The following is a 21,464-nucleotide window of genomic DNA, read 5'->3' as shown; positions in this document are numbered from 1 at the left end:
GTGTTTTAAGAATGTTGTAGCTTAAGCTGTATTATAGTTAAAACTGTGGTCTAGAAACTGATTGGGATTTGGCAAATTTAAATATAATAATGTGCTTGTAGTAAATCTCTGGCTGTATTACATTGTCCAATTACAAGCCATTGCACCTTTAGTAATATTTGGCAGATGCTTGAGCACATCATGAAACAGGAAACTTCCAGCCTAGCTTCTAGTATTTTCTCCCAGGCAGTCTAGAAAATCAGAAGCCAGCAGCAGCTGTTCTTAGAACAGCGGTGACTACCAACAACGCTCAGTCCTGAAAGGCTGACTACCAAACCCTTTTTATGTTCTTACTCTGTGCAACACAGTGATGGATCCTGCTTATTGGGAACAGTCCCTAGCCTGAGCCACACAAAGGAATGGTTGGGAGGGTAATAGGGTCCCATGTTTAACAGTAGAGAGAATGCAGTTACAGTACTCAGGACCATTTCCACTCACTATTTCATTTACTAATATAGACAACAGGAACATCTACCCTTCCACTGACTGTGCCAACTGCATGGTTATTTCAGCAATACTGGCCTGACAAAAGGCACCTTCTTTGTACAAGACAGAAATTAATGCCCTGTTATATTTTTCATGAAAAGATATTAGATAAGTTGCCAGCACTAGAAACAGAAAATGCCTTAGCTCCGTGGGGACCAAAAAATAAATGAGGCCATGGAATGGCAGCCACAGCACCACCACAAGTTCCCAGCATTCATCTTTCCCAGAGAGCCCATCATTCCTTGTTTACATATGAGATGTTCCACTGCTAGGCATGATATTGGCCAGCCTAACCTATGTCCACACAAGATAAAAGCTGTCATTGGAGCCCTCTGGGTTATTCCTAGGAGGTATGCTTACCCCAGGTGTACAGACAATTTAGTACTCATCTCCTTGTCCTTTCCTACTGCTGTGCCTTAGTCACATAGCAGGTTCTATCTCTGCTATGAATTGGCCCACCTATGCATTGGCTGTTTCCATGTAGTCTTTCTCCCATGTGATACATACTTGCTCAGGAGAAATTTAGCAACTCAGCTGACATTTTCTTGTGAGGGTTCTTAATGGGGAAACAAGGCACAAATGAAATATGGAAATCTGCACTGATCAAGGAAGAGACAGGCTTGGCACTGATCACATGATAAAAAAATTCTAGTCACTCCTAATCATTTAGGTTGGAAAAGACCTTTAAGATCATCAAGTCCAACCATTAACCTAACACTGCAAAGTCCACCACTAAAGCATGAAGTCATGGCTAGGGCTATCTCAAGTTTTAGTTCTAGTTTTCTCATGAAAGGCATGAACTAGGAAAAGAATGCTCTTAAAATATTGGTAGTTAGTTGTCCTCTCATTCCTGTTCAGATAATCTGAAAAGAACTCACCAAGCTGTTTCTAAAGCACAGACCTGACCTTTTAAAGACCTGATAAAATGTGGACGGATAAACTTTTTAATCAAACAGAAACACTTATAATGACCTGTATTGGGTTCACATGGAAAGGTTTTTGTAGCAAAGGGGCTACAGGGGTGGCTTCTGTGAGAAGCTGCTAGAAGCTTCCCCTATATCCAGTAAAGCCAATGCCAGCCAGCTCCAAGACAGACTTGCTAGTAGCCAAGGCCGAGCCCATCAGCAAAGGTGGTAGCACCTTCCTGAGCAGGAATGAGCAGCAGAAACAGCATGTGATGAACTGACTGCAACCCCCATTCCCATCCCCCTGTGCCACGCAGGGGGAGGAGGTAGAGAAAATCAGAGTAAAGTTAAGCCCAGGAAGAAGGGAGGGGTGGGGGGAAGGTGTTTTTAAGGTTTAGTTTTATTTCTCATTATCCTACTGACCTGGTTTTGGCTGGGGTAGAGTTATTTTTCCTCATAGTAGCTAGTATGGGGCTATGTTTTGGATTTGTGCTGTAAACAGCGTTGATAATACAGGGCAGTTTTTGTTACTGCTGAGCAGTGCTTACCCAGAGCCAAGGGCTTTGCTGCTTCTCACCCCACCCCACCAGCGAGCAGGCTGGGGGGGCACAAGGAGTTGGGAGGGGACACAGCCGGGACAGCTGACCCCGACTGACCAAAGGGGTATTCCAGACCATAGGACGTCATGCTCAGCAATAAAAGCCGGGGGAAGAAGAGGGAAGGGGGGGGACATACAGAGTGATGGTATTTGTCTTCCCAAGTAACCGTTAGGCATGCTGGAGCCCTGCTGTCCTGGAGATGGCTGAACACCTGCCTGCCCATGGGAAGTGGCAAATGGATTATTTGTTTTGCTTTGCTTGCGTCCACAGCTTTTTCTTTACCTATTAACCTGTCTTTATCTCATCCCACAAGTTTTATCACTTTTACTCTTCTGATTCTCTCCACCATCCCACTGTGGGGGGAGTGAATGAGTGGCTGCGTGGTGCTTAATTGCCAAATGGGGTTAAACCATGACACCAGCTCTGATTTGATAGGTAATAAATTAGACTAATTTCCCTAAGTCAAGTCTGTTTTTCCCATGAGGGTAATTGCTGAGTGAACTCCCTGTCCTTATCTTGACCCACGAGCTTTTTGTTATATGCTCTCTTGCCTGTCCAGCTGACGAGGGGAGTGATAGAGCAGCTTTGGTGGGCACCTGGCATCCAGCCAGGGTCAACCCACCACATGACACTGCTGAAGTGATCATATGATGAGGCGAAGTCTGGAGCAGGATGAAGCATAAAGGTCTTTCCAGAGGTAGCACAAAGGCTCATGAGGAACGTAAGATGTTGAAAGAAGTCACATTCTGCTGAACTGTGGATGCTACCAGTGTAATTTGACTCTAGTTCCCTTTTGCTGTTTCAGGAATGAAAGCAAATACTGACCAAGCCTTTTTTCAAAATCCTGTAAGTTTAATATGAAAAAAAGGCAGGATATACTTGAGGTTAAGATCCAAAGTTCACATCCCTCACTAAAAATTCCTTCCTAACTTTATCTTTTAGGAACAGGGAAGATACAAAATGCCTTTTTTTTTTTTCTCCCTTTACCCATTAAAGAACAACTTCTATAAAGGCACTATTAGTCTAATAGACTCCACTTCTCTACTTCTGTGACCTTGAGAAATGCGATCTTGCATTTTTTATGGCCACCTGGAATGCCAAAGTAAAGATCATTGTCTTGGTCCATTCCTTTGATCATGTAATGCAGGTCACTGCAGGTTGCTACAAATGATAAAGTGCTGATTTTTCTTTTGGGGGAGGGGAAAGCTGACTCTAGGGATATAATACATATATGTATAAGACAGTGTTTTGCTACGGTTCACTTGGGTTTTGGTTGGGGTTTGGGGTTTGTGGTTTTTTTTAAGATGTGTCATTCTATATAAGTGTTTGAATGAGAAAGAACAAATAAAAGGATGGTGTGATGCAGTTTTCTCAACCCCTTTCTCCCCTTTTTTTTAAAAACATACAGCAGGGAGAAGTAATGTTACAGTGATTTTATTAGAGTAAGGCAAAGATTGTCTTCAAAATCATATTACCTAATAAAGTGTATACAATCCCCAGGCTGAGGATTGAGATATAATAAAAAGAGAGTAGAGACTTTACATAAAATTATAACTGAGAACTGCAAACAAAATATAATGACTAAGAAGGGAATCATCATTTGAGGGAACTGTGTATTCTGCAGAGTCACACCAGATTCTAAAAAAAGAATTCATACTGCACCAACTATAATAAGCATAAGACATAAATTAACATTTCAGGTTTCTTAACTCTAGTATAAGGATCTGTAGTCTAAGCATTGGGCAGTCTGGTGAGAGGGCTCATGCTCTGACAATCCCAAATCGCCTTCCACTAGGAATATGTAAGCCCTTAACAGACACAGTGAAAGTAGCCTGATAAAACCCCTTCTAGAGCACCTAGCTTGAGATCAATCCTCTGCCGTTCCTGCTACAGACCCTGGAGGTGTCCAGAGGCTCTGTGGGGACAGCTCTTTTCCATGCTGCTAGCGCTGCTATTCAGGACACATGGTGCTCCAGTGACTATATGGTATCCATGGAGAAAGTTCTTTACAATTTGATACCTCCTTTTTTCTCTTAATTGGTCTCTGAAGATTTTACCTGCCACTGAACTTATGAAAGCCCATGGAAGACTCCTAAAGCACATTAGCAGGTTTATGTCTTTTATATATCAGAAATTATTAGAGTTCTCTAATTAATTAGATTCTCTAGTCCAGAATTACAGTTTATTATCATAATTTGTAATACGTAATGGAAAAACATGTTTTATTCTCAGATACAATTAAATAATTTTCTACTGCAACATCTTGGTCAGGCCAACTCAGATGTGCTGAGCTGAATATATGACAGAATGTGTCTGAAAAACTTTGGTAAACCAGTTGAATCATGTTATTAGAAGGAAAATAATTTTCAGGAATGGCTTTCCTACAGAATAATGCCAGAAGTATTCAGCCACTGAAATTTGAAATCAGAAATATTTCTAAGATCTGCATGGGTTAGAAAAAAATAAATGGATCAACTCTGTGCAGGGCCTGGTGGATATGACTGATCTGTCTCTTTGTCTAATAGATGCTGGCGAAAAAGATAGGGTTATCTGAAAGCATATTCTTTAATGACAAGTTGGGCAAAGCAGGTGGGAAAGGATACCAAAAGGCTGTTAACTCATTTGAAACTGATGGTTTTCCAAAGGCAGTTTTATACAAAGACAAAATTGTGGCATTAGCTACAAAAAAACATTAAGAAGGTGCCTATTTACTCCGGTGCAATGAAGTACAAAGGTAATAAAGCAAACCTAAAGTCAGGCAAACCTGGAACAGACTGCCATGCTACTGAGTTATGTGCGTTTCTGATATTTATGGTAATTTATTTTGAATTATCTTGGCCTTCTTTATAGGCCATGGATTTATGCCATTTAAGCAGCCTGCAAAAGATAAGTGGGTAGCAAAGAAGTAGAAAAGGGAGTTCTACTACACACAAACTGTAACATGTAATACAAAACAGAGCAACATTCTGGATAAGGAGAATCTCAATATATGAAACGGATATCTATTCTGAAACCATGAAGTGCCAAAAAACAAAAGAGTTATTAAGAATAACCCACACAAGGCAAAGGAAAGAACATGAAGGATAGTTCTACAGTGTAAGGACATGTTTTTGAGCACTTCTGTCCTATTTCAAATAGGCTTCTGGATTTATAGGAGGTAATACCTGCCAACTTCATCTTTTCCCATAGAAACGCACATAGAAAGTTGGAGACTTTTGTTTGGTTTAGTTGGGTTATTTTGTTTGTTGCTTTGTTGTGTTGTTTTTTTTTATTCCTACAACACAGTATAAGGCAAAGGAAAGCAATGAGGTAAATCTAATTATCTCATTAGCTCCTGAGAAGATATCCCATAAAATTCAGAACTGACACTGGAATATAAGTAAAAAGCATCTCTGAGAACAAATATAGTAACAAATCTAGGCCATACCATGATACAAAAATTGATTGTATGGGCAAGGTTAGCTGTAAGATTGGTCTATATTGTCACATATTCTAGGAGCAAAAATTCCAGGACTGAAAAAAAAATACAATCAGTGTACTCAGTAAAAATCCTGGACAAGATTTTCATTTATGGAAATCTCAGTGCAAAAGATACTGGTATTCAATTTACCTAATTTGGGTGTCTGAACATCAATTATATAAATCTCAGCTGACCACTCTAAAGTCTTTTTAAAGTCAATGAAAGGATAAAGGTGATTCACTTCAACCTAAAGTGGGTGTCTAATATTGGAAAAATAAACTATCATCTTCAATAGTTATTCTAACTATCTTCATCTTAGTCAATCAGCTTCTGAATTGTAATACTTGGTGAGATGAATCCTATTAAAGATTTCTTGCAAGTGAAACAAGTTTCCTACAGAAGTGCTATTAAGTAAGTTCAAAAATGAAGATAGAATTCCGGCTTGTGACATAAATAGCTGAAATTGAAAAGATGGAAGAACCTTCAAAATAAATTAATTTGATGATTGCAGGAGAAGGTAATTGATTTGGATATGCAGATGACTAAATAGAAAGCATAAAATACAGTAGTGATGGAAAAACAGTTCAATCTTTTCACAGAAGATGCATCACCTAAAAATCTCCTTGGCAAATTTATTCAATTTATTAGATTCTGTTTCTGACTCCAGACAGATTAGATAGATCAAAACAATCAGCAAGCTAATTACTTTAAGTGCAGTATAGAAGAATCATGCTTCATGGTTCTTTCTAGAGGAAAAATCACTCCAGTAAATACTTTTCATAAGAAATGTTCTAGGAAAAAGATGTACTATATACTGAAAGACCTGATTGGGGCTGAAGTCTTGTCAGTATGCTTTTTTTTTTTAATATGCAGCTGCACCAAAGAGTAACACAATGGAAAATACGTAAGAAGGATAGAGAAATTTAGAGTGTACAACCTGAAACCAGAGCTCAGCAAAGTGCCAGTCAGGTTTGAAAGAATTAATTGCTTCAGTCAGTTCTTTGAAAAAGGAGACATCAAATCTGATCTAAACAAACCTAGAGTGCTAAAGGATTTTCTAGCACAAATCTCCAAAGGAGAACTGGGCACTACGTTGTGTAAAACCCTTGGTAGGACTTGTGACATTCATGTAGTTTAAAGATACCGTCTACAAATAAAGGCCTCCTGGAGGAGATTCAAGTGCCACATCTTGGCAGATAACATTTTACTTGATGCTATCTTGGATGATGTGGACATTTGGTAACAGCTATGGGCCATATGTTCCCTTCAGCTGGGCCCTGCCGTCCTCCTGCAGGATCTCACAAGAGATATTCAGCCAGCTGGCTGCTCGGCAGTGAACATGCACAGGCAGGTTTGACACCAGAGCCTCAGTGCCACGTCTGCCCTATATGCCTCATACAGCTTGAACAAAGAGCAGTGATCCGCTCCAGCAGGAGCAGCCAGAGCCAGATCAAGTCCTCCAGTGCCTTGGTGCCCAGCCTGGCCTTCCTGACCCCATAGGACCTCCTGACAGAGAAGTGTGTAAGACCATCTGTGCCTGTCTGCCTTGAGGCCAGATGCATTAGAGCAACAAACACTATGGCTCACTTTCTTTTACCATAACAGCAGCTAAAAATAGATCTGGTTTTCCTCCCTCCTTCTCCTTTGCTGATCAACTGTACTCACCCCCAACCTCTTCTCTTTATCCCTGGGTCTTTAGCTCTGTCTTGCTGCACAGTGCAGTGACAGCCACAGCCCCTCTCTCTTCTTGGGAGCTGCAGCTTCAAGTCTTGTTTTCAGCTATGCTCTGTCTCTTTGCTCTTTCTTTGCCTTGCTCTTTTTCAGATATGTCTTTGTTCTTTTCTTCTCCATGCTCTACACAGGCAGAAATTCTCATAAAATGTTTTTCATTCCCCTGTCACAGTCAGATCACACTTAGGGTTTTGTTACCTCTAGTCTTATTGGTTATTCTTTCCCAATATTGTATTGTTCTCTGTACTCATGTGGTTTACCCAGGCACTTAAATATCCTTTAGTCACCAAGCAACAACATTAGCAGACAACATAAACCTATTACAAAGGTTACTGTGTGAAACTTTGGTGTTCAGAAGATGTATTTAAAAGGAAAGAAAAGTAGTTACAAAAGCAGAGGGAAAGTAACAGGGCAGGGAAAATAAATAAATAAATAAATTAAAAGGTGCTGTGTTGCTTCACAAGTCCTTGCCACCACAGGCATTGTAGATGCAATGTAGCTCGTGGAGCCCCAGGAGACAGTCCCACCCTAAGAGAGGGTTAGATTCAAGTAGATTAAACAGTCAAGAAGACCCAAAGGTCCTCCCTGTTCCTCTGTAACTTGAGCCACTCCTGCATGTGGGTAAGGTCAATAGCCCACTGCAAGAAGGCCAGCTGAGGGTTGCATTAGCTCAGCCTATGGTTCTAAATAAAAGGACTTCAAACCTGTATTGATGGATGCCCTCGTGCAGGGCAGCCTTTGTGCTTCCCTAGATGCTTTCCAGACCTTATCACCAGATGTCTCTATGACGTCCTTCCTAGCAGCTGGGAACACATGGCACAGTGCACAGTCTCCCGTAGGATCTTTCCTATAACCACATTCATCGGAAGACCAGATCCACAGCCATGTTTGAAAAGGTCAGAGCTGGAGCCTTTGCAGAAGCTGGGAAAAAAACAGGGAAAAGTTCTCAAAAAGATGGCCTTAATAATCTAGTGACTATGTTCAAATTGGTGGGATGGCAGTTTCCTGGACTCAACTGTAACAACCAGAACATCTGAATAGCAGCAGGAGGGAGCTGTGGGCAAGGAGAGGTGGTGTGGATTTGGGTCATGTTTGCTGTGAGTTGGATTCTGTACACATTGGACTTCCTCACTGTGTCTTTGTAGCCTGCTTTGTATGGGAAGTGGATTAAGTATGTGATGCTGCAAGAAAAAAAATAACCAGTGATGCTGCAGAAGGGAGGGGTGCTGGCTAGTCTGCTATGTGTTCTTTGTGCCATGCTGTTGCCCTGTCAGGTACAAAAGTAGTCAGGCAGGGTTTCTGTGTGCTGCGCAGCTGGCACACTTACACCTGCAGTGCCAACTGTTGCACAGAAAGGATACCTAGTGTCCCAGAGGAGCTGTGACGACATTTTGTAGAAGGACTACTGTCAGAACCACATTCCCTGGACCCAGAGCCTGTCCTATGAAAGGAACCAAAAGATGCTAATTTTACCCTGAATGTCAGATGAGGCACAGATTTTGTATCCACAGCATAGCAGATTAAATATGGTTTCTGCCAAACTCTGATAGTGCTGGCTTGGAAATGGGGCATGCTCCAGATTTGTACAAGGCCTCAGAGAAATTCAGCAGATAAAATAGACCTCTGTCAGGAAGGGAGAGGAGGAGGGCAGAGAAAGTTATATCACTTAGCATTTCTTTTGAATGTGCCTAGGCTGAGTTGGGGTCATGGGAGATGGGATATGCAAGAAAAGAGCAATGGTGGCAAGTTCCTCCAGATAATGCTTCATAAATGAAATGATGTTTGGTAATAAAAGCTTCATTTATTGCTTTCAGGAATGTGGGAGGCATGGGGGGTTTGGGGGCAAGCAGTGTGTACAGTGTCATTTTTGTGAGTAGCATGGCTTCTTTTTCCCCATGCAGAGGACAAACAATCAGAGACAATCACGTGTGGAGTCCTGACAGGATCTGTCTTGGTCAGAACATGAGTGTGTGACTGTTTCTGCTGTTACCACACCACATATCCTTTGGGGTGGCACCCTGCTCTGAGGCATAGCTGGTTGCTATGCAGACATAATCCATCAGCTGATGATTTTTTTCCTTTCTCTTCTGCTGAGTTGCCATGGGAGACTGTCAAGCTGCAGCGATGGTAGGTTCACCCTACCCCAGGCATCTTTCCTCTCTGTATGTGCCATTCTCAGTGTCATTAAGCTTGAGATTGCCCTTCTTCCCTCCCCTGCCAAGAGCATAAATACAATTTACACTCACTAGATCTCTCAGTTCTTCCCTCTGCCCCTGGACTTGACAGCGATGGCAGCAGTGGCAGGACAGCGTAGGTAGGGGTCTGCCCTTGGCACAGACCTAGGAAAGGAGTCCTGCTGTGGGATGCTGGGCTGCTCCTTGGACAGGGGAGGGCGCTGCAGCTGCAGACCTCAGATGCCTGCCCTGTTTGGAAAGGCAGTGACCTGGCATCTCAATGCTCACTGCAGAGTATGGTAGGAGAAAATACGGGGAGCTACATGGTGAGAGGTCCCCAGCCTGCATGCAGGAGGGTATTTTTGTTTACCATTGCATTACCAAGCACCATGCTCTGCCACAGGCCATCTTGCCACCTCAGTCTAGACCAAACAGAAGACTGTCACGGGCAAAGCAGACTTGACTAGGGGAATTTTTTTCTGTAATTTAGTTTATTGCCATTTAGCACAAATTTTTGATTACCGATTTGGGTATTCAGAAAAAAAAAGGAAACATAAGCAAATAAGCAAGCATTTAAGGAAATACCTTTCCTCTCCCTTCCCCTGGCTCAGCATAGGCAAATCATATTTCCTCCCCACTTTCAGTCCTGATGTCCCTTGGTTTCGCTGCAGATTATGCTCAGTCAACCCAGTTCCTTTGGTGAGGTGATGGACAGTGCAGAAGGCTGGGGCTGGTGCATAATGGTTTCTCTCTGCCACTCCTTGTTTCTTACTCATTTTCCTCCACTGCTCCTGGCTTCTTCCTTGTTTTCCACTGCCCCAGCATGGGTGACCCACAACCACAGTCCCTCAGGGCTGTCCCTGCTCTGGCACGGAATGCCTGTGTCCCCAACAACAACCCCTTCCACATCTTGTAAAATCATAGAATGGTTTGAGTTGGAAGGGGCCTTTAAAGATCATCTAGTCCAACTCCCCTGTCATGGGCAGGGACATCTTCCACTAAATCAGGTTGCTCAAAGCCCTTACAGAAGCCAAGGTAGATGACATCAGTTGCTCTTCCCTTGCCCACCAAGACAGGCACTCCATTGTAGAAGGCCACTAGATTAGTCAAGTACAACTTGCCTTTGGTGAAACCATGTTGTCTGTCTTGCATCACCTCCCTGTCTTCCATATACCTTGACATAGCTTCCAGGAGGATCTGTTCCACGATGTTACCAGGCACGGAGGTGAGGCTGACTGGTTGGTAGTTGCCAGGGTCTTCCTTTTTAGCCATTTTAAAAATGGGCATGATATTTCCCTTTTTCCAGTCACTAGGGATTTTGCCTGACTGCCACAACTTTTCAAATATGATTGAGAGTGGCTTGCAACTACATCAGTGAATTTCCTTAGGACACTGGGATGTATCTCACTGTGTCTTATGGACTTATGTATATTCAGGTTCCTCAGATAGTCTTGAACCTGATCTTCTCTGGTGATGGGAGGGACTTCACTCCCCCAGTCCCTGCCTTGAGGTTCAGAGGCTTGATAAATGTGGGAAGAGAGATTACCATTCAAAAATGAGGAAAAAAAATAGTTGAATACCTCAGTTTTCTCTATTTTGGTTGTTCTCCTGCCTTATTTATTGTGGGAATACATTCTCTTTAATTCCTTTTTTGGCCAACATACATGTAGAAGCCCTCACTATTATTCTTAGCATCCCTGGCCAAATTCAGCTCCAACTGTGCCTTGGGTTTTCTGATCGCATCCTTAAACATCTGGGTAGCGTCCCTATATTCTTCCAAGGGTACATGCCCCTGGTTCCACTGCCTGTGCATTTTCTTCTTACACTGAAACATGCTGGTCTCCTGCCTTGCTTGCCCTTTTTCTTACACATGGGAATCAACAGTTCTTGTGTTCTAAGAAAAATGTCCTTAAAGAGCTGCCAGCTCTGTTCAGCTCCTTTGCCCCTGAGTGCAGTTTCCAAGGGGATCCCATCCATTAATTCCTTAAAGTTTGCTCTACTAAAATTCAGCATCCTGACTCTAGTCTTCACCTGGCCCATATCCCTCATGATTGCGAACTCCACCAGGGCATGATCACTGCAGTCCAAGCTGCCACCAATCACTGCCTCCAATCTTGACATTTCTAATTAGTTTATCCATGTTGGTATGCAATAGGTCAGTAACACTTCTCTAGCCAAGATGTCTATCACCTGGATTAAGAAATTATCCTTGTCACTCACCAGAAGTGTCCTGGATTGCTTACAGCTTACTGTGCCACTTTTACAACAGATGTCAGGGTGATTGAATTCCCCCAGCAGGATCAGAGTCTGTAAGTGTGATGCTTCCTGTAGTTGAAGAATGATTCATCAACAGGCTTCCCTTGATCAGGCTGCCTGCAGTAAACACCAACCACAAGGTTTCCTTTGTTGTTGTGGCACTGAATTTTTTACCCATAAGTTATCCACTGGTTTTCAAAGACAGCTCAGTGCAGTCAATCCATGCTTTTACATAGAGGGCAACCCTCCACCCATTGTTCCTTGCGTGTCCCTTCCGAACAGTTTATAGCCATCAATTGCAGCACTCCAGTCGTGCAATTCATCCCACCAAGTTTCAATGATAGCGATTAGATCATAACTTTCTAGCTGCACAGCTAGCCTCCTGTTTGCAACCCATGCTGCATGCATTGGTATAGAGGCACCTCAGCTGGGCTGTTGACCTTGTCACCTTTTTAGAGGAATATGCCCTAATTTCTTTGAGGCATTTCACCGGTGTTTCCCTGTTGGTTCCTAATACATCAGCAGCCCCTGGCTCTTCTCTGTTGCTCAAAACTCCAGTTTAAAGATCTCTGTATAAGTCTGACCAGCTTGTTGACAAAGACCTTCTTGCCCCACATGGTCAGGTGAATCCCATCAGCTCCCAACAGACCAGGCTTCTCAAAGGTAGATCCATGATCACAGAAGCCAGAACCTTGAGTACGGCACCAGCCATGCAGTCAGGTGTTCACCAGTTCAATTTGTCTCCTCCTTCCTAAACCCCTTCCTCTGACTGGGAGGACAGAGGAGAAGCCACCTGTGTGCCAGATCCTTTTAATGTTGCTCCAAGGGACACATAGTCTCTTTTGATGGTTCTGAGTTGCCTTGCTGCAGCATGGTTAGACCCTACGTGGAATAGTAGGAGCAGATGATAACCTGCAGGGTTTGCTAGGCCTAGCAGACTCTGAGTGGTATCATGAATGTGAGCTCCTGGTAGGCAGCTCAGTTCGGCAGCTCCTCCGTTTACTTTTCCCACAGTGTCTGGCAGTCTCTCATCACTGCCTGAGCAGAGGCACTGTGAGGTCCCCCAGCTGCAGCAGTTTTGGGGTGTGATGGGCTGTCTGTATTGGTGTCAGGTCCGACTGGAGACAGCTGTGCTCTGCACAGGGCAGGTCATGGCCACCTCCCACACAGGGCATCCTGGCAGCCTCCTACCACCCCAAACCTGCCAGTTATGTCTGATACAAAAATCCAAAGAAATCCCCTTGACTTCTGGTTCCTCTTCCTTGTAGTCACCCACCCTGTTGGGACCTTTCATCTCTTCAGTATTTCCCCAGTTGTAGGTTAACGAGAGGGCTGAAAACCAGCACTTTAGAGGGGGGTGTTTGTAGTACAATAGCAGGAGTGGCTCTGGGGCAGTTCAGGCACAGTGAGGAGAGCAGGAAGGGACGGACATGTAGCCTTCCACCATATTGCTGAAGGACTGTGACTGAGTGACACTGCTAAGGTGATACGGCCTCATCCATGCCGTGTGACTCCATTTCAGGGCCAGTGACAACTGGCAGGCAATGGTTAGCACTGACACAGTGCCATCTGGTTTGGACCAGAGCAATGTAAGAGACAAAGCTAACAAACTAGCAGCGCAGATGACTGCAACCCCACACTGGCAAACTTCTTCAGTGATCAAGATGATAGGACAGAGTTCACCCTCAGCAAGTTTACAAATGATATAAAATTGGGAAGAGGATCTGATAGACCAGATGGTTGTGCTGCTGTTCGGAGGGACTTCAATGGGCTGGAGCAATGGGCCAACAGGAACTTCATACAGTTCAAACAAAGGGAAATGCCAAGTCCTGCACCTGGGTAGGAATAAATCCATGCACCAGTACATGCTGTGGGCCAAGCAGCTGGAGGACCAAAGTGGTTTTACAGAAAAGGACCTGAGGGTCCCTCTGGACAATAAATCTAACATGAGCCAGTGCTGTGCCTCTGCAGCTAAGAAGGGCAATAGCATCCTGGAGGACATTAGGCAGAGAGCATTGCCAGCAAATTGAGGAAGGTGATCCTTCCCCTCTGCTCAGTCCTGGTGAGACACATCTGGAGTGCTGATTCAGGTTCTGGGCTCACCAGTACAAGAGACACAGACATACTGGAGCAAGTCCAGTGAAGGGGCATGAAGATGATCAAGGGACTGGAACATCTAACATACAAAGATAGACATCTGGGATCGTTTTCCCTGAAGACAAGAAGGTTCAGGAGGAACTGATCAATGTGTATAAATACTTGGTAAGGGGAGTAAAGAAGATGGAGCCAGACTTTTCTCAATGGCACCCAGTGAGAACACAAGAGGCAAAGGACATAAACTGAAATACAGGAATTTTCATTTAAACATAAGAAAAATCTTTTTATTGTGAGGGTGGTGAAACACTAGAACAGGTTACACAGAAAGGTTATGGGGTCTCTATCTTTGCAGATATTCAAAACTCAGTTGGACATGGCCCTGAGCAACCTGCTGTAGCTGAACGTGCTTCAAGTAAGGGGCTAAGACTACATCATCTCCAGAAGTTTCTTCCAACATTAACTATTTTGTGCTGCTTTGATTCTGTGATTCTGTGATTTTCTGCTTTGTTTAATTATTGCTATAGATGTAGCTGTAGAGAACTAGAGTCCTGGGCACACTATGTCATACATCTGCCATACAGCCAAGATGAAGGCACAGTTGCAAAGTATCAAATACAGAACCAGAATTACAAATAATATAGTTATTGATGCATTTGCAACTGTTAAGTTATGATTGCTTCCTTGTACATAGAGAAAATTACAATGATTTTATATTGTTCCTCCTCAAGAAAAGGAATACCCCAGGTGCATCAAGTCTGGCAGCTGTAGAAATAGAAACTTCACTCATGGCGCTCTGAATCAGAGTGGGTCTATACATGGCTGCATATACACATTAGGAGCACCCTACTTGAGTTTAGAAGCCTAGCATCTTTTTAGGACTTCTAACGTTGGGCAAACAACCATATTTTGGCACACTCCGCACACACTGGAGCTTGCTCAGGCTAGCCACCTCAGAATATGTTTTGTTCCTCTTTTGTAAATCCACTTAGACATGCTGTAAAACCAAGACATATGCTTTCAGTGCTAAGCATAGGAGTACCTTTAGGCAAGTATTTAAAAGACTTGTTGAGAAAAATCATTTAATTTCACTATATTTCTCCACTGATGAGAATGTTCTACATCAGGCAATACTCCAGAAGATAATAATAGAGGACAGGAATGAAATACAGATTGGAACATTACTAAGCTTTGAAGGATCTTCAGAGATGAGAATGAATTTTTATGGCGCCTATGCGGAAAAGCTCTCCGTGTGAACTGAGCAATAAAGAAATATGAGTTAAAGTTTGTCCAAACAGGATTCTATAGAAAAACTCCCAGAGAGTGTGATCATCTTTAGACTGCACAGTAGTAGACCTTCAAAGGTAAGGAAAAAAGGAACGGTGTTTATATTATATAACCTTTTTTTTTTTTTTCCTTGAAATTAGATGTGTTTATTGAAGGAATACTATTATAATGTATAAAATAGTGAGAACCCCATGTGACTAGAGTTCGCACCTGGCATCCTTCAATTATTGGGAAATATATTGTCTTACCCCCTTGAATGCTATAAAGAATTAGTTTAGCGACAGAATAATATACCACAAATAAATACGGCATTGTAAGGGCCTAAATTTTCATATTTTATAGTACTGTTAATCTAAGTACTCTGCTTCACTGTACCTTATGTTTTCCTCATTTTTAATCATCTCTTGCTAAACTACTCACAGAACTCCTACTGAGATTCCGTTCATTTCATTAGAAATGCCGTATATAAAGTCACATGGAATCTGTCTAAAAATTAATAAGCCTAAACCAAACATAATCTGTTCCATATCTATTCTATACTTTGAGGGGCTTTGCTAGTTCATGCAACAGTACTATTACTGTGCCTCTCAAGGCAGAAAGGTCAAAGACATATGCAAGTATCCCCCTCATTGTTACAGTTAAACATATAATTTCAAGAGTAGATTTGTATGAGAAGGCTTGGGGAAGGAAGTAAAATTATCACAAAGGTCTAAACCAGGGATGATTCATTAACTAGTGTTTTCTGTGCAAATTAGGAGAAAAATGGCTTCAGTTAAATGCTTCTGACCTGAAAAAGGTAACTATAGAAAAAGCATTCACAAAACAAATTAACAATATGTATTATTTGAGAAATAAATAGAAATGCCTTTGTTCTGTTTTTTAACTTCCTACCTTTTTCACGTAAAACACAACATTGTAAGAGCTGTAGCAATAAGCTTTACAATCTCCTCAGTTTTTACGACAACAATGCAAAGTAAATTCTAAACATTTTTCCTTTGCCCTTAAAATAATGCTTGCATTAATGTAAGCCTTTGCACAACATTATATGTGAAGTTTATATATTTCTCAATGTATTTTGTTTTCAGTAGTGTGCCTAATCATAAGGACACATCATCAAAAGGAGGGGATTTTCAATATTATACTATGAAGTCACCCAAAAGCCAGTGCTATGGACTGGTTTTCTTTTTGCTAGGTGCCCAATAAGCGTGCAATCCACATATGAAAATCCTTGATTTAAGGGGGTGATAAAAGGGGTTTTCCTACTCCACCATTACTGGTTTTGAAGCTCCAAAATGTATTTCATTCTGCAATGGGATGAAAGTAAGTGTTAAGTGGTGTAAGAGAGTGTGGCCGCTTCCTCCATCTGATCCAGCCCAGGACCTCTCCATCCTGGCTTCTGCAGCCCAGCTCACTGCCCCAGGGACCCGTGGTCTATGCCCAGGCTGAGGGACATGGCGGGAGCTTTCCTGGTTGCAGGCTCAACCAGTAGCAAAGCTGAGCACGTGTCCCAGAGACACATACAGACACACAGAGGGTTATACAGACAAGCACACAGACACATACAAGACATTGATACGGCCTGCCCCACAGATTGCCACAGACAAAGTGGTGCCTTCAACTGTACCCATGTATAGGACTCACATAAAACATAATATAGACAGCCAAATGCCCTTCCTCCTCTTCAGCTGGTAGAGTCAGAAGTTCACTAGTGAGTGCACACACAAAACACTCTCCAGATTCACAAATGCACATTCGCAGATCCCTCAAGCACCAGCATGGCCCCTCTGTCTACTTGGCACCCCTGCCTGGATCCTGGGCTCCCTTACCCATTTCATGGGTCCCCTACTTGCTGGTTAGTCCAGCTTGATGGTCACTAGCAAACACACAGCACTCACACATTCTTCTTCATGTGCTCCACCTTCACAAGTCCCCCTGAGCGTACCATCACAGAACCCCTGCCCGCCTGATACCCCAGCCCAAACCCGACGCTTCCCTGCTTGCCATCTAGTCCAGCTTAAAGTTTGCTAGCAAATACACATGCACCCCCACACACACACCAGGACTGGGGAAGATACAGACACTCACTCCCCTCAGCAGCCAGCACCAGGCACACAGACTGTGACCTGTGGTCCTGCTCCAGCCACTGGTGCAGAGCCGCTCACTTATGCCAGCCCCCCCTCAGTAGCTTGTTTTTGGGACACACACAGTTCCCACTCCAGTGGCTGGACGTTAAAGACACCTACTTGCTCCAGTAGCTGACACCACAGGCCAGGGGTGCCCACGCCTCCCGTCTGACTCCAGTAGCTGGCACCAGTTTTCACTCACACCGGTACTGGTCTTACTGATAGCTGGCACTTATTCCTTGCAGCACACACACACGGGGCAGAGAGTGAGATTATGCAGAGAGACAGTTAAGAAAAGATTTATTAAGAAGATAGAAGAGGATAGGACCGACAGCAGTGATCAGGCATAGGGCTCAGCCAGACAAGTGTACTGGCTGGCCCCATTTTACACAGGACGAGACCCTTTTATACCCTTTCCTGCCTACTCTGCCTTTGTTCCTCCCTGCTCCCCCCTCCCCTGCAGGTGCCCCATGGGTTTGTACAGCTCTACGATTCCCGTACGGTCCCAGTCCAGGGTCTTCCCTGGTTTACAATCTTATCAGTTGCAAAGTCCGTGTTGATCTTCCTGGAAGTAGCACCTGTGGTTTTCTCGATAGCCCATCAATTAGTGTGAGTGGTGTGGCTTGTTTCTTGTCACTGTCTCCGTGTTTGCTTTGTCAGGTCTGTGTCTTGGTATATTTTGGTTTCTGGCTGCCCCCTTTTCCCTTGGTTTCCCAATTGACAAGATCCCACTCAGATATCCTTGCTGGAATAAACATTCTCACACTCTCACATGCCCTCATCAATTAGTGTGACTGACCAGGTTCAGTTCTCATCCTTCGTTGGTCAGGTTTGTGTCCCTGGATGTTCTTGTTTATGACTTAGTTCTTGTTTATGACTTCCTTCTTTTCCTCTGTCCTGGTTTAACCCCGGTAGGGAGCTCAGCCCCACACAGCCATTTGCTTACTGCCCACCCCCAGTGGGATGCGGGAGAGAAACAGAAAGGAAACAGTGAGAAAACTTGTGGGTTGAGATAAAGACAGTTTAAGAGAGAAAGCTAAAGCTGCACATGCAAGTAAAGCAAAATGAATTCATTCCCCACTTCCCATGGGCAGGCAGGTGTTCAGCCATCTCCAGGACAGCAGGGCTCCAGCATGCCTAACGGTTACTTGGGAAGACAAATACCATCACTCTGTATGTCCCCCCCCTTCCCTCTTCTTCCCCCGGCTTTTATTGCTGAGCATGACGTCCTATGGTCTGGAATACCCCTTTGGTCAGTCGGGGTCAGCTGTCCCGGCTGTGTCCCCTCCCAACTCCTTGTGCCCCCCCAGCCTGCTCGCTGGTGGGGTGGGGTGAGAAGCAGCAAAGCCCTTGGCTCTGGGTAAGCACTGCTCAGCAGTAACTAAAACTTCAAGCTGTTATCAACACTCTTTTCATCACAAATCCAAAACATAGTACCACACAAGCTACTATGAAGAAATTTAACTTTATCCCAGCCAAAACTAGTGCATCTTGTTACCCCTTGTTGCATTGAAAAAGGTCCTTGACCAGATACCCTCAAAGGAGCAGACATTCACCTTCCACATACCCTTACATAAGGCCTTTCAAAAATTTACATCAAAAAGTCAAATGAGAGACTAATTCAATATCTGGGGAACTTCCCCAGAACGTGGTAAAGTATTCTTGAACACATTTTAAACACAGTGCAAGAGAGAATAGATTCATCCCAGAATGAACAACTAATCACAACCCTAGCCTGATGCATAGGAAATTGCTTTAAGCTGAGCACAGCAAGGAACCTGGATTGTCAGTCTGGAGTATCAATACTCCAGGTGAATGCCCTGAAGCTTGAAGTATTGGCACCTCTATGCTAAAAGCTTTCTGCCTTTCTTTTTGTTTGGTTTCTTCATTTTGTATTTCACCGCCCAGCTCTGAAAGGTTTACTTTTTCCATCCCACCCCATGGTAAGATTCAGATTCAATGAGCTGACACACCCTGACAGAAAATTAACCTGTTTTTTACAAAAGGCTTGAAGTAGTTCCATTCTAGAATAAAGTTATTCTTTATTCAGTTTAAATTAACTGATACTGTCATGCAATAAAAAATTATGTGTATCTGCAAGGGCACTGCTATATTTCTTGTTTTGGTGTGGTTTTTTCCCATTGAATTGTGGAGGAAGGAATTGAAACGTTAATGCTATAAATTATTGTATTTTTGTACACAATGGAAATTTTTTAGCTATTAAAATTTGCTATCTGGAAATGGTATTAGAGCAACATTCAAATCACTAATTTCCTAGCTTTCCCAAAACTCTTCTTTTAGTGGTGTAAAGAGGTTCTGGTACTGTGAGGATGCTTTATTTCTCTGTGAGCTCACTGTTACAGCAGGAATTTAAGAACTATCTTATGGAGTAGTTCTGCCTAGCTGTGATGACACTTTTTACCATCAGCTTTCCAGTGCACATGAAAGCATTGACTATCCCATTTCTTTTTAATATCCAAGCATTATTGGCATATTATTTAAAATTCTCCATCTTGCTAGATGATTAGTATTTCTCTTGTCTGTTATGGAGTTCAGCATCACAGGAGCTGCTTTTCCCCATCTTTTAAAGTGATAATTTCAAAAGAAAATTAGAAGTATGAAAGTAGGCAAGTGCCTTCTCAAGAAAACTTGCTAAAGACAGAAAACAGAAAAGCAGCGAATAAACACATGATAAATAAAAGTCCTTGGGGGAGAAAAGGTAGAAGCAACAGGTGTAACTTTATATGATTGAGGAAAGGTAGGAAGGGGTCAGAAAATGAAGGACTAAATTTCTAAAGGACAAGTAGCACTAAATATAATAGAATTGTATTTGTATATTTTCAGTGCTTGGGAACCAAATTCAAACAGAAGCTGAAAAACAAAGTGACCAAACAAAATAACAAATAACAAACAACCCCCACCTTCAGAGCTAGCTTGAACTGACAGGAACTGGACTCCTGACTGTAAACAAGACAGATTTTGAGAAAGAACAGAAAGAAAGAAAAACCACAGAAAACTCAGATTAAGCATTTTTTTCAGAATCTGAAATTAAAGATACTAAGGAAAAACACTTGTAGTTCAGTTACTTCAGGAGAGAAACAAATCCAATAACGTAAGTAAAAACTATTTTTTTCAACTGTTGAGGCCAAAGCTCAGAGAGTGAAAAAAAATTATTCCTTTCGTACTATATTTCCTATTTTATAAATTAAATCTTCATCTTAATAATGCAGAACATTGGCTAAAACTTCCAGTCGATAAATATTTGATAATGTGTGTTCCTTTGATTTTATTTCACATTAGAAATTTTATCAAAGATTTAGTATAATAAACATAAAGTAGGAAAAAGGGCTGAGTCATATTACAAGCAGCCTCTATAGCCATGGCAGACAGAAACCTACACAAACATTTTTGTACAATTCCAGAAATCCACCCAGAATCCAGTCATCACTAAAAGTAAATACGTATAACTGCTTTAACAGGTATAGTGTGAACTCTCCACAAACCTTCTCATGACTGTAAACACTGATAAATAGCCAATGGCTTTAGTACTGAATTTTTCTAGCCATAATTAAAAGAAAAAATAAATGACAAGTTGTGTAAAGCTACAGATTTCTGATAAAACAGGAAGTCCTTGAGTATATTCCTCACCACCAGAGACAAAATAACCTACTTACAAATGATTCTCAATCAATAACAATTGAATGTTTCAGCATCCTTTGAGTCTCAGCCCTTTCCATTAAGTTTGTTACATGTGCTACTATTTATTCTTTAGTTTCTTAATATAAGTAAAGAATTCTTACTGTTACTTGTAGAACAGAAAAAAGCTCCAAAACTCAACTGATAGTCATCTCATGTTTTATCCAGATCTGTTGTATATTGAGTTTGAAAGGAAAAGTGTTCTTATTGCAAAGTCTTTTTTTTCCTTCTTCTTCAGAGATGAACATTTATGATTTTATATGCAACAATAGTTTGATTTTGTACTGAGGTCTAATGACACTTAATGCACTAAATTATAGTCCTGCATTTGCACTGCCATGTTATGTTAAAAATTACCCTTGCATTATAATGCCTCAGAGTTGCCATAAATAAAGGTTAAATAACATATTTATATGCCCAAGCTAGATGGGAGTAGGGAGAAAAAATGTAAATAAATGTAGGGAAGTGTTGCTTCAGCAGAATACTTCCCCATACATGCAGAAAAATCCCTCTGGGCCTGAAGAGGACGGGTGAGGCAAAATACATGACACCTCTCCACTGAGCCATTTGCTATCCCTACTATAGCTTGTGAGCAATAATCTGTGCTTATTCCT

At 42.4% G+C, this 21,464-nt stretch overlaps 1 long non-coding RNA gene across 1 annotated transcript; it reads right to left on the bottom strand.

Moving 5' to 3' along the window:
• Window positions 1-912: 912 nt before the first annotated feature.
• LOC121232630 lies at window positions 913-13,768 on the bottom strand. Its single transcript, XR_005931464.1, has 3 exons — window positions 13,651-13,768; window positions 12,686-12,688; window positions 913-923 (listed from the first exon to the last, which is right to left on the bottom strand). It is a non-coding gene; the product is annotated as an uncharacterized LOC121232630 (long non-coding RNA).
• Window positions 13,769-21,464: the final 7,696 nt, after the last annotated feature.

Source organism: Aquila chrysaetos, chromosome 2 (assembly GCF_900496995.4).
Source record: "Aquila chrysaetos chrysaetos chromosome 2, bAquChr1.4, whole genome shotgun sequence".
NCBI classification, from domain to species: domain Eukaryota; kingdom Metazoa; phylum Chordata; class Aves; order Accipitriformes; family Accipitridae; genus Aquila; species Aquila chrysaetos.
Note: the sequence above shows the minus strand (reverse complement) of the source record. Positions and strands in the feature narration are given on the sequence as shown.